General features: G+C 34.0%; 1 long non-coding RNA gene across 1 annotated transcript; it reads left to right on the forward strand.

The window, feature by feature from the left end:
• Positions 1 to 10,372: 10,372 nt before the first annotated feature.
• Positions 10,373 to 11,152, forward strand: LOC134475894 (uncharacterized). The gene is made up of 2 exons (XR_010047220.1): positions 10,373 to 10,564; positions 11,005 to 11,152. It is a non-coding gene; the product is annotated as an uncharacterized LOC134475894 (long non-coding RNA).
• The last annotated feature ends 318 nt before the right edge of the window (positions 11,153 to 11,470 follow it).

Here is an 11,470-nt window from a genome sequence, read left to right on the forward strand (position 1 = left end):
TCATTAGCTGTTGCTGTGTAACAACCCTCTCCAAAACTCTTATATCTTAAAACAATCATTTTACTTACTTCAAAAGTTGATATTTTATTAATTTAGATGGGGCTCAATATCACAACTTTTTTGCTGAGTTAGGCTGCTATTCACAAGCTAGGTTACTTGGTGGATCCACTGATAGCTGGAAGATCTCACCTGGATGATCGCTGCTCCTGGGTCTCTGGTCATCCAGCAAACCACTCTGGGGTCTCTGTGGAATCCCGGAGCTCAGGATAATGAGTGCATGTCCTAAAAATAAAACATAAAGGCAACTGCAGTTGAAAGTATCCCAACTATATTCCTATTTCTTAATCCATTATTTTTCTTTTCATTTGTAGATAGAATACTGAACCTTTCTAAAACTGATTAACATTATCCTATCTCCCCCAGTATTTCCAATCAGATCTTGTATTTCCATTTCAAATTGTTTTGATTCCACATCTGTTTCTTTTTATAGAAGGTACAAGAAGAATGAATTCCAAAACTTTCAATTAGATAAATAGCTATTTAAGATGCTGTTAGAGATTTATTTGTATATCCCAGCTTGGTTTTATCCTCATAAACCTCCTATATATTTAATCCAAGATTGTACACATCCACTTAAAATCTAGTCTTTAAAAAAAAACAAGAACTCTTTCATTAGTTACAAACAAGAAACTGAACAGAAATTTTACAAAGAAAGATAAATTTTAACTTGAGCTTTTGCTTCGGATTGAGAATTGCAGTTCTGACGCAAGCACCTCCTTTTGTTTGTAATAAAGTGTATAAAATGGGCATTCTTCGGTGAATGAGCCCTTCCCACATAGTGATTTCCATCAATGTATAATTAAAAGTGGATTTCCTTTTCCTTTTTGGTGAGAGGAAGGGAGGGGTTGGTAAACCTGGTTAAAGAAGGGAGCACAAAGAGAACTTTCATGAGTTCCTCTGCAAACAGTCTATCAGTTACAATTCATAGTGTTCGAATAGCTGCACCATTCTAAAGAAGTTCTGGAATAAAAAAAGTCAAGCAGGGGGTCCAAGGAAAATTCAACCCGCATGCCAACTAACGGAAAGAAAGAAAAAGGCAGGGGGAAAAACCCTATCTTTTGTTGTAAAAAGAACTAATGAAGCTGCTGTTAGAACTGTCCACAGTGACACAACAAGGCTGTACACCCACACACATTGTTAAAGTGCCAGTCATCCGCTATAATGGGAAAAGGAAACGCTGCGATTTAAAGGAGGTGGTGGCACACACTGTTTTCAACTTTAGAAATCTCAGGGAGGGCACACTTTAGCCAGCCTTAACCTCCAGAAGTGAGCGCAAAAACGCATAAGGTTATCTACTTTTGTCTTAAAGGAGAAATGGACTGGTGGGGGGTAAAATCCCATTGTCATTATAAATTGCTAATTAAATAATTATCAATTAGTTGGGTAGACAGAACTCATTCCAGTGTATTCCTTAGGGAGCTGTCAATAAAGAAAAACAGCAATTTTGATTTTTTCCCCCTTTACAATATTCTTGCCCGGAGGGGCAAAATAGAGATAATATATGATATATACTATTTTAGATGTTTACCATAGGCTATTAGGGATTAGTAATCAAACATTAACGCCAATTGTAGCAAGCAAACATGAAATTACACTATTCTAGTTGTATGGTATTAATTTCAACATAACTAATTTGACTAGGTCATTTTCCAATGAGTAAGCCAAAATATTATATATTTTCCAATTTCCTTATAATGTTGTACAGAAAATATTTTAGGAGACAAAAATTAAGTCAGCAATGTTTTAAATCAGACAATACTGGCTACAGTTTTATTTGCAAAATTGTTTTATTAAAACTTTTTGGTACCTACATTCACTAACACTACTTAGACAATTTAAAATTGGATATTTAAAGAAGTAATTATGGGTAAACATTTAGAAGCACATATTATATATCCATGAATATATGTGTATAAAATATATATTATTTAATATAAAATTATCAACTGACACATCAGATATACTCATACGTATGTTCATTGTAAATTCATGATTTTTAATACTTAACTGTGAGTTAAGATTCCCAGATTTTATAAGTGATAAAATAATTCTTCAGAAGTCAGGATACAAGAGTATTTCTGAAGCCTAGATCAGAGTTCTGTGTGTAAATAAAATTCAAAGAACATGAGATCTGGACAGATGAAAACTGAATTCCTAAAGAATCCAGTGCCATTTAAATATGAATGGATTTCTAACCCCATTATTCTATATGTAGACAATTTCTGCCATTCCAGAAAACTATGAAGCTTTGAACCTCTCCTGTTATCTCCCTTTTTAAGCAAGAATTTGGAAAGGTTTTAAGTTCAGTTAAAAATTTAAAAAGTTCAGTGGAAATTTTAGGAAAATTACTTATGCGTAAAATGCATTTGCTTTGTAGTGGGAAAAAAATCTAATTTTCTTCTTTCTCAGGTATTTTCTAAACCTGCATAAAGTTCAATTTTGTTACAAAGATAATCATGGTGTTTTAAGGTTTGACTTTATAACCAATTACTTATACACGGCAGTCACCTTGATTACACAAATCCAACATTCTTCATTATATTCAGTTAAGTTCCTTACAACAGGTATCTCTCAGAACGTGTCTCTGCTATGAACTTGATGTCCCTAGGAGACAATAGTTTATTTTGGGTGACTTAGAATCAATTGACATCTCAAAATTGTAAAAGAGCTTCATTATGGCAAGGTCCTTAATTTGATTTACTTTAAGGAATACTTAATGGTTAAAGGTCCTTGCCATGTTGCTTTATTGAATTCTTCTTCATGGTTCAGGATTGATCCACTTCAGCCTTTCAGCAGGGAGTAGTTTTCCAGGGCGGCCTAGTAGGCCTCCAGATCAATAAGGTTAACAGCGGCAGAGCCATGCAGTCAGAGGTGACATGGGTGGCATAGCTGATCCCAATGAAGACAAGTTCTGATGTCACTTTTTTGCTAGCAGCAATGTTACTCTGGTTACCTGGCACATATAATAGTTGTGTTAACAAGACTGAAGGTCCCACTAGTTTGAATTGTTTTAAAGAGAGCTGGTTTCTTTTTTTTTTTTTTTTTTCAACTCTTCTTTACACTAATCAGCTCCATGAATTCTGAAATATCACTTAATTCCCTGCTATATTAGACAATAGTGTTCAAATATTTTGTATTTTAATAGCAATAGATTGTGACCATGAAACGGTAGTGCCCAAAACTAGTATTTTTTTTCTGGAAAAAAGTTTCCTTTGTAGAGGGAACTGCCTATAAAGAAGGAATGAATAAATTATAAAATCTCAAAGAGGTGGGAACTCAACCTAGAAAACACTGTTCAGTAGTCTTTGTAAAGCAACATGCAATAAGAGCTACTTCAGGAGAGAATGAATAGTCAGTGCTATCCCTACTGTAGACTAATAATTTGTCTTGTTTTTAAGAAGCCAGTAGAAAGTTGGCAATCGCTTCCAAATCTATGAGAATCTGTCACTTACAGACATCCCATAGTGCTTAGTGACTCCACAGAATATAGACTATTTTCTTCTAATACTTCATATCAACAAGTATATAGATAAATATAACAGAAATATTAAGTGATCTGTAAAATTTGCTCATTATATTTATAAATTTAAAAAACTTTATCACGATGTATTCACTATTTCTATATATTTGACTATTTCCTACTTTTATGAACTTTTAAAATGTATTTTTGAAAGAATAAATATAACCCAATATGTAATCTAAAGTCTTTAGTACCTCCACAAAATCTATGATGCCCATACATCTGTCTCAGATGTATACACCCGTATGTTTCACTAACACTGGTTGATTTCTCATATTCTTAAAATAAATATTGATATGAAAAACTTGGAAACATCAAGTGTAATCATTAGGATCTGGACAAATCTTTTGCCTGTGGAAACAGAATGAACATTACCAAAGTAGAATTGTGGATTGAATTATGGCTCTTTTTATTTTCACCCATGTTTTTAAACCTGTAAAATAGTAAAGACATTTTTAATTGGCTTGCAAATCCTTCACATCTGGAGAAAACAAGATTTTTAAAAATTGTACCAGGCGGTGCTTTGGTATTTGAGTTGTAATCAGTCAGTGTTGATCATTTAGCCCTCATTTTTATGATGAGGCTGTTAATGACCCCGGTGTTGTGGCTGACATAACGTGTGCAAAATAACAAAAACGTGTCCCATTCATCTGTTTGTTTTTATGCCAAATATACATATGAGTTTACATAGTTGCCTTCTAGCACCAACCAATAAAAACTCGAGAGCAAACCTCTTGATCATTTAACCAATCTAAAAGCAAAATTTCTTTAATATTAACTTTCTAGTGTTCATTTTTAAATGCTACTACCCAAGCTTGGGCAGAAACTGAAATTATGTGCTGCAGCTAAATACCCTTCCTTTTTGAAAGGGTCTCTTTCACTTACCTTCCATGAGGAAAGCAGGTCTTTTGCCAGTTACACAATTATTAAATCATGCCTAATTTGAGTAAATTAACGTAATTTGCCTTAAAAAATTAAATCTAAAAACGAAGGATGTCTAGGAAAGCAATTTAACTTTATTTTATAAGAGAGAAGCAAGATATCCTTTTCATTCATAAGATAGCTCAGTTAAGAGTATGTGCTTTGACAGAAAATTTGTGGGTTGCTTTAATTTCACAACATATTTTTTCACTTAATAAAGGAGACAAAAGAAACTTTGAACCGGCATCTCCAGTTTGTTATCTAGGAATGTTTTGGCTTCTCAAATGTGAGAACATGATTGTTTTTATTTCCAGGAGGAGATAATAACAAAGAAGCAATAAAAAAGAGTCAAGGCAGCTTGCACAGCACAGGAAGTTCACAGCCAGAGACTTAATTTCTCACACAATGTACTGTGCAATGGGCCCATTAACATAGATGAATAGGCTCTTTAAAAGTTTTTTTTTTCTTCCCTCTTCTTCTTCCAGATATGCAGCTGCTGCTGAATGGTGATATGTTAATAAGGTACACACTTGCCTATTCTTCAGGTACTCTGGCATTCTCTACCTAGGTAATCTCTACATAGGAAAAGCTATTAGGGGCTGTATCTGCTACCACACCTTCAATTATATTAACACCTGCACTGATAATCCACCTAAGGTAAACTAGTAGGGGGCCTGTGGCCTTAGTCCACCCCTTTCTCCCTACAACGTTACATCTGGTGGGGTGGTAGGGGGAGAAACAGAAGGAAAAAAAGGAAAGTCACTTTTATTACACATCAGTGGGAACCTTCTGAAAAAGCTTTCATGCCTAGGAAATTGTTATTTCTTCAAACAGCTGACAGCCTGCAGAGGAAACTCTTAATGGAAACCCAGCTCTGCATTGTTATGCATGGCCCTCATGTAGATTCAGGGGGGTGGATTAAGTTGGCTTCCAAAGGATCTATTGTGTGTAGCATTAATTTACAGGGCTCTTGATATTCGAGTCTGAAGATTTACAACTTCAGTGTTTACTTAGATGAACTACATCCTACATTTGTTTATTTCCGTCTGCAGTCTCTTATTTCCTAATAAATGTTACATTTATATTTGTTACCAGCAAGAATGATGTTATAAATCTGAAAGAAATAATTATACATATTTACAATCATTTATATTAAAATGTTGATCCTGATTCTCCAGAGTAACCCTCCACTATTGTGTCTATTGAAGGCAAAATAGATAAATTCATTTTTTGAGATTATGCTTACATTCTAGATAAACAGAAGCACGCAGATAATATAGTTTGGAATGAATCTTTAATTGTAGCCTATTCCTAAAGGATAACTTTCTCTAATATTATCGTAATTTTTCCTTGTTTTTCATATAGCTGTATTATAAATACATGGCTTGCAAAAATTTCTTCCTTTCATTTTTAGTGGAATAAAACCACTATAAGATTGTTCATCACTTTCTTTTGTTACCATTTGAATGGTTACTTGTAAAGAGTCAGTCATGACTTTCCAATCATGTATTTTAAAAAATGTTGTTAAACTGTTATTCACAAACAGCTCTGTATATGTTTTAGATATTAGAACTCTTCAGAAGTCTCATCTTCCAAGGTTAAATTGTAAACTTTCATTCAGAAACATTTCACCACCACCATTAACCCCACACTCTCCCGCCTCCCCTCCCTGGATTCTATAGGCCAGTGCTAACATGAATTTAAAATTCAATATGAATGGCTGGGAAGGAAAAAAAGGGGGGGGGGCACACTCATTGGAACCAACTCTGGTGTTAATCTGGATTTAGGGGCTTAATTGTATAGAAGTACATTATGCTTGAACAACTGAAGTTTCTATTATTTGGAAGCCTTTTTAAAAATAGAAAACAACACCAAAGAATGTTGAATATTTTATTGTGCATTTTCTTCTTTTGGTTAGTATTTTTGGTTAAGTTATAGATAACTTAATGTTGTTACTTGTAGAATTATTCATGTCAGCCTTTATATTTATAGGTCTTGTGTTATTGTAGAGAAAACTAATTTTCTTAGACATCAGAGCCTGGGATTAAAGTGACCTTGGGTTGGTCTCTAAACCTCATTTGGACCTTATTTTTCCATCTGTTAAAATAAGAATGATAGTCTGAGTTCTAGTCCTAGCAGTAAAATTCTAAGAATCTCTATACTGTTAATACTTTTTGAAAGAACTTCCAATAAAACAAACTCCCGACACCCCTGAATATCCAGTAGGTTCAACAATCACATTCACCAATCTTTATATAATTACAAATTATAATTCACAGTTGTGAAATCTTATAGCAAACTGTCAATATCTGTTTACTCTTAAATTAGTAACTGTGAAAGGTACATTTTATTGCATTGAATTATTTTTATTTTCGTCATGCAGTTTCCCTTGTCTTCCTGTGACTGTAAGGCAATCCATTCAAAAATAGAATTCAATTTATTGATTTAGCAAATTTTTCTTGAGGACCCATCATATGCCATGCATTTCAGTAAGCATGTAGAATACAGAAACCATATAGATAGATAGGTAGATAGATAGATAGACAGATATGTACATTTGCTCACATTTATGGTTTGCTCATGGATAATTTTGCTATGGCAGTGTCTGTGCCACAATAGATGAGTAATAAGTGCTTATTAATTGCATCGAAAATTTATGGATAGATGAATCCATAGATGAATGTATGGATGGATGGATAAATGAATTAATTCCCTTAATGTATTTATGATTTACATTAGGGAAGTAAGTTGTATGGGTATAGTTCAGTTAATTATACTAATAGTAAGGTATTGAAAATCTCTATGCCAAGGTTGGCTCAGGTAATTTTTATTAGAGAAACAAAATACCAAACAAAATTGATGTAGTATGGAGACACGGCTTGTAGTATTAAACAGTTCTGATTAGAGATACGTTCCAAATGTCATATGTGATGAACATCTGCTCATTTATGCTTCCTTTAGTTGAGACTTGGTCTTCATCTTAAAATTGTTATGTTGTACTTAATACAGTTGTTGTAATATGGGGAGAGAAACACCATCAGATGAAAATACCAAGATTTCAAATGCTCCACAGAAACTGCATAAAAAGCCACTGCAGTACAGTGCATTTTGTCAAAAGAAGGAAAGAGAAATTAATTTGTAGCTGCTACTCAGATGAGAATAGCAATAATTATAGTGGAGATAACAGTTTACTTTTTTATTTTCCTTATTAAATACCAAATATAGTCTTCAAAGCTTTATATTTATTATTCAGTTAAAATTTGCTACTGCACCTATAAGTAGGCATTATTTTATCCATGTTTCATAGGAAGCAACAGGTTAAGAGAAACAAGATAAATTTATTTTAGTAGAAATGTGACCAATGCCAGGACTGAAATGCAGTGAAGTTTTCCTGATACCCAGGTATCTCCTCTTACTCACTTTGTTACTTCTCTCCTGTCCTTGCAGTCAAAACTGTCTAGCTGTTTTAGGGTTGCTAATAGACAACCTTGTTCTTCTGTAGTTTCTCAGGTGACTGCTGGGTACAAGTACTCATTGTAGTTCAATATAAGAACAGCTTCCAGAACTGTAATCCGTCAAAGGGAATTTGATTATTCTCTTGACCAAAATCTAGAAATGCAACCTTTTTCATGGCAATAGCTGTAGTAATTCTAGAAACTTCTAATAGGATAGGAGATAGAAATATCTGCTTCTTAAAAGTAAACATATGAGTATGCCATTATAAAAATAATGAAGAAAGTATTAATCAATAAAAGGTGTGTATATGGAACTTGCCAACTTGTTTATGGAGAATGACACTTGTATATTATCATTATAGTCAAAAGTATGAGAATTTCCAAATCTGAACTGGGAACATAGGAAAACATTTAATACTTTTATCCTCCCAAAAGGCAAATATAATGCAATGAGGGAAGAATGAGGAAAAGCAGCTGCAAGCATACCAGGATTAGATGTCTGATCTACTACTTTGACAACTGTAAAAACATATTTGATCACTGATGTCATTACTGGAGAGCCTGCTATAATTCTATGGAGTTTGTAGGCAACCTGCCTCTTCATGCTTCTAGGGTTGCCATTTCTTGTTTATTATATTAGAAGGAACTTGCCATAAGGATGTTTACAGCTATAAGAATATGAGCAGATTGATATGCATACAAAAAACAGGACTTATTCTGAGTAAAAAGAATTCAAGGTAGTAACTAAAGTGTAGAGTTTCTTTCAAAGTATAAAAAAATTAACACTGTTAAATGTCATCAATAGGAAGATATTAAAAGTAATTTTTATTTAATCTGTTCAGGTAGAACAGTGTACTATGCATACCAATAATGGGGCCTCTCTCTCTCTCTCTCTCTCTCTCTCTCTCTCTCTCTCTCTCTCTCTCTGTCTCTCTCTCCACCTCTGCCTTTCTGTGCTGGGGCTCAATTTCACAACCTCACACATGGTGGACAGAGTGTTCTACCACTGAACTAGTATCCATCCAGTCTTTCAAAACCTAAAAGTTTTGATTTTTTGACCTTAATGTGTTTTCCTTAAAAGAGAGTGATTTGGTGCCAGGTGACTTTGAGAGCAAACCCTTGCTAGCACAGTTATTATGTAGTTTTAAGGCAATACCTTAATCATTAGACCTCTGTCATCCATTGTGTCATCTACTGTGTTATCCTGCAGAGAAAGAGAATGCTACCTTTCAGGGCTGTACTCAGAGTTCAATAGAATATATAGGAAACCCTGAACAAGGTACTTATTCTAAGCTTTGAGGGAATGGTGTCACATTTTAATAATGACCAGATGCCTAAGAAATCAAGACACTGGCAGAGGAATTAAAAAGAACGTTGTTAGCAATGCAAAGGGCAATCCAATGATGAAAAGTTAATTTAAAATGGACTGAACCAAGAAAGAAAGTGAGTCAAAAAGCCAAAATATAAAAAGACAGGTACTCTCAGCAGAAAATAAAAATCATGTAGCACTATTTTTACTTTTGGAATTATGTTCTTATAAGTAAACAAAATACCTCAAGAGAAAGAATAATAATAATATAAAGCTATAGGGGAATGAAACAAAAACAAATTAAATTAAATATGAAACTTGTCAAAGAGTGGTTGAACAATACACAGAGAACAATGTGATAAAACAAAAAGCTCTGGGTAGTCGTGAGGAAAAGACAAAAGAAAAACAAAGAAACATGGGAAAGACAGAAAAAAAAAGCAAACACAAATATACAATAAATGCTTGAAGGAAGCATATTTTTCAAGTCAGTAGAACACACACAACTGTGCTTTTAATTCTGTCAGTACAAAGATATATCTGAATGGAAAGAACAAAAAGCAATGATTTTTAAAATTCTTAAGTTAAAATGGGATTTTTTTTTAAAAGCACGATATGTGTGTGTGTTTTCAAATGCAAAGAATTTTGGAATTTTGACATGGCAGTGACAGAAATGAGAAAATTTCATTGCATATCAACCCAATCAGTGAAAATAAATTTTGCAAACTGCAATTGTTCCAAAAAATACATTAGTGATCTTATCAAATAAGAACATTCACAAGCATCATTTTGCTGACAGCAACACAAATGTTCCCAGCCACACATACATCAAGTCACCTAAAAATTCTTTGGGGATCAATTCCTTCCCTCTTGCATGACAAAGTAATATATATATATATATATATATATATATATATATATATATATGATTTTAGGCCAAATAGACTTGGTCCTGTTTACATGTCACTGCTCTGGAGCACCTATCTGGCTTTGCTATGCTTTGTTTTAGTTTGTTTTCTGATTACTTCAATTCAAAAATACCATCCTATCGTCTTTCTTAATTTCTGCATAGCCCTGGGCTTGCAGGTTCCTCTCCTTAATAATGATCTCCCCAACATACTGATTCTGTGCATCCTTAACACTGAGGCCCCTCGCCTGCAGCTGGAGGCAGCTCTCTGCTCAGCCTGCAGTGCAGAGTGACACAGGCAGGCGACATCGTCACTAAGCATCAACTTCTCTTACATGGAGGAGGCAGAGAGTGAAAACCATTCGGAACCGTGACAAGGCATGAGAGAAGCAAAGGTAATCCTTCCGATTCTATATCCAATTTTTGTAAAAATCAAATAAAGCCATCTGAAGGACAGAAATGAGTAAAGGAGGTGAGGAAAGGGTGGGGAATTTTGTGTTAAAATTGATAAACTAGAAAAATGTCCACTACACAGTTAAGAAATAAAGTGCAAACACAGAAAGGGAGGAGTCTCTGTGATACAGATATTAGATCTCTGCATATATATATATATATACTGTATGTATGTTTAAAGTAAAGTCTAATGCTAAATGAATGAAATATGCTTAGCATATATAAAAAGTTGTGCTGGTGAAAATTGCATAAGAAGTAAGCTGCAGTCTAATACGTAGAAGTAGGGAAGGAGTTACTGTCTTACTGACATCTCCAAGTTGGGAAGGACTTTAGAGATTACTTGGGATGAATGAACACACCTAATACTTTTCTTTCTTTAAAGGGGTAGCTGCAAAGTTTTGGACAAGATCTCTGCAGGCAACTGGAAGCACAGTGTACCCAGGTGGTGGGTCTCGTCTGTGGCAATATATTTTTTTTGTCTGTCAAATTGAATATGGCTATAAAGGGAATAAAACCCCATGTAATCTCCAGCAGTGACAATTTAATCAGTTATATGGGGGCTGGGGGTGGGAATGCCTTCATTAATATTTGCATATTTGATTTTTTGCAAAAGAGGAATGGAAGTTGTGTTTGCTATTGCTTTACATTCAATTTAATATCTAATCTTTATGAGCAAATATATGTAGCGGTAAGTAGGTTTTATGGAGTCAAATACATTGAAAAGAAAAAAAAAAATGGATCCCAATTCTGAAATTAAGCACTTGATGCTGCATGCTTTGTGTAACATTTTCCCCTCCGAGAATATATATATATATATATATATATATATATATATATGAATATATATG

Source organism: Cavia porcellus, unplaced genomic scaffold (genome assembly GCF_034190915.1).
Source record: "Cavia porcellus strain 051 isolate PalLab524CR breed Dunkin Hartley unplaced genomic scaffold, mCavPor4.1 scaffold_5, whole genome shotgun sequence".
NCBI lineage: Eukaryota > Metazoa > Chordata > Mammalia > Rodentia > Caviidae > Cavia > Cavia porcellus.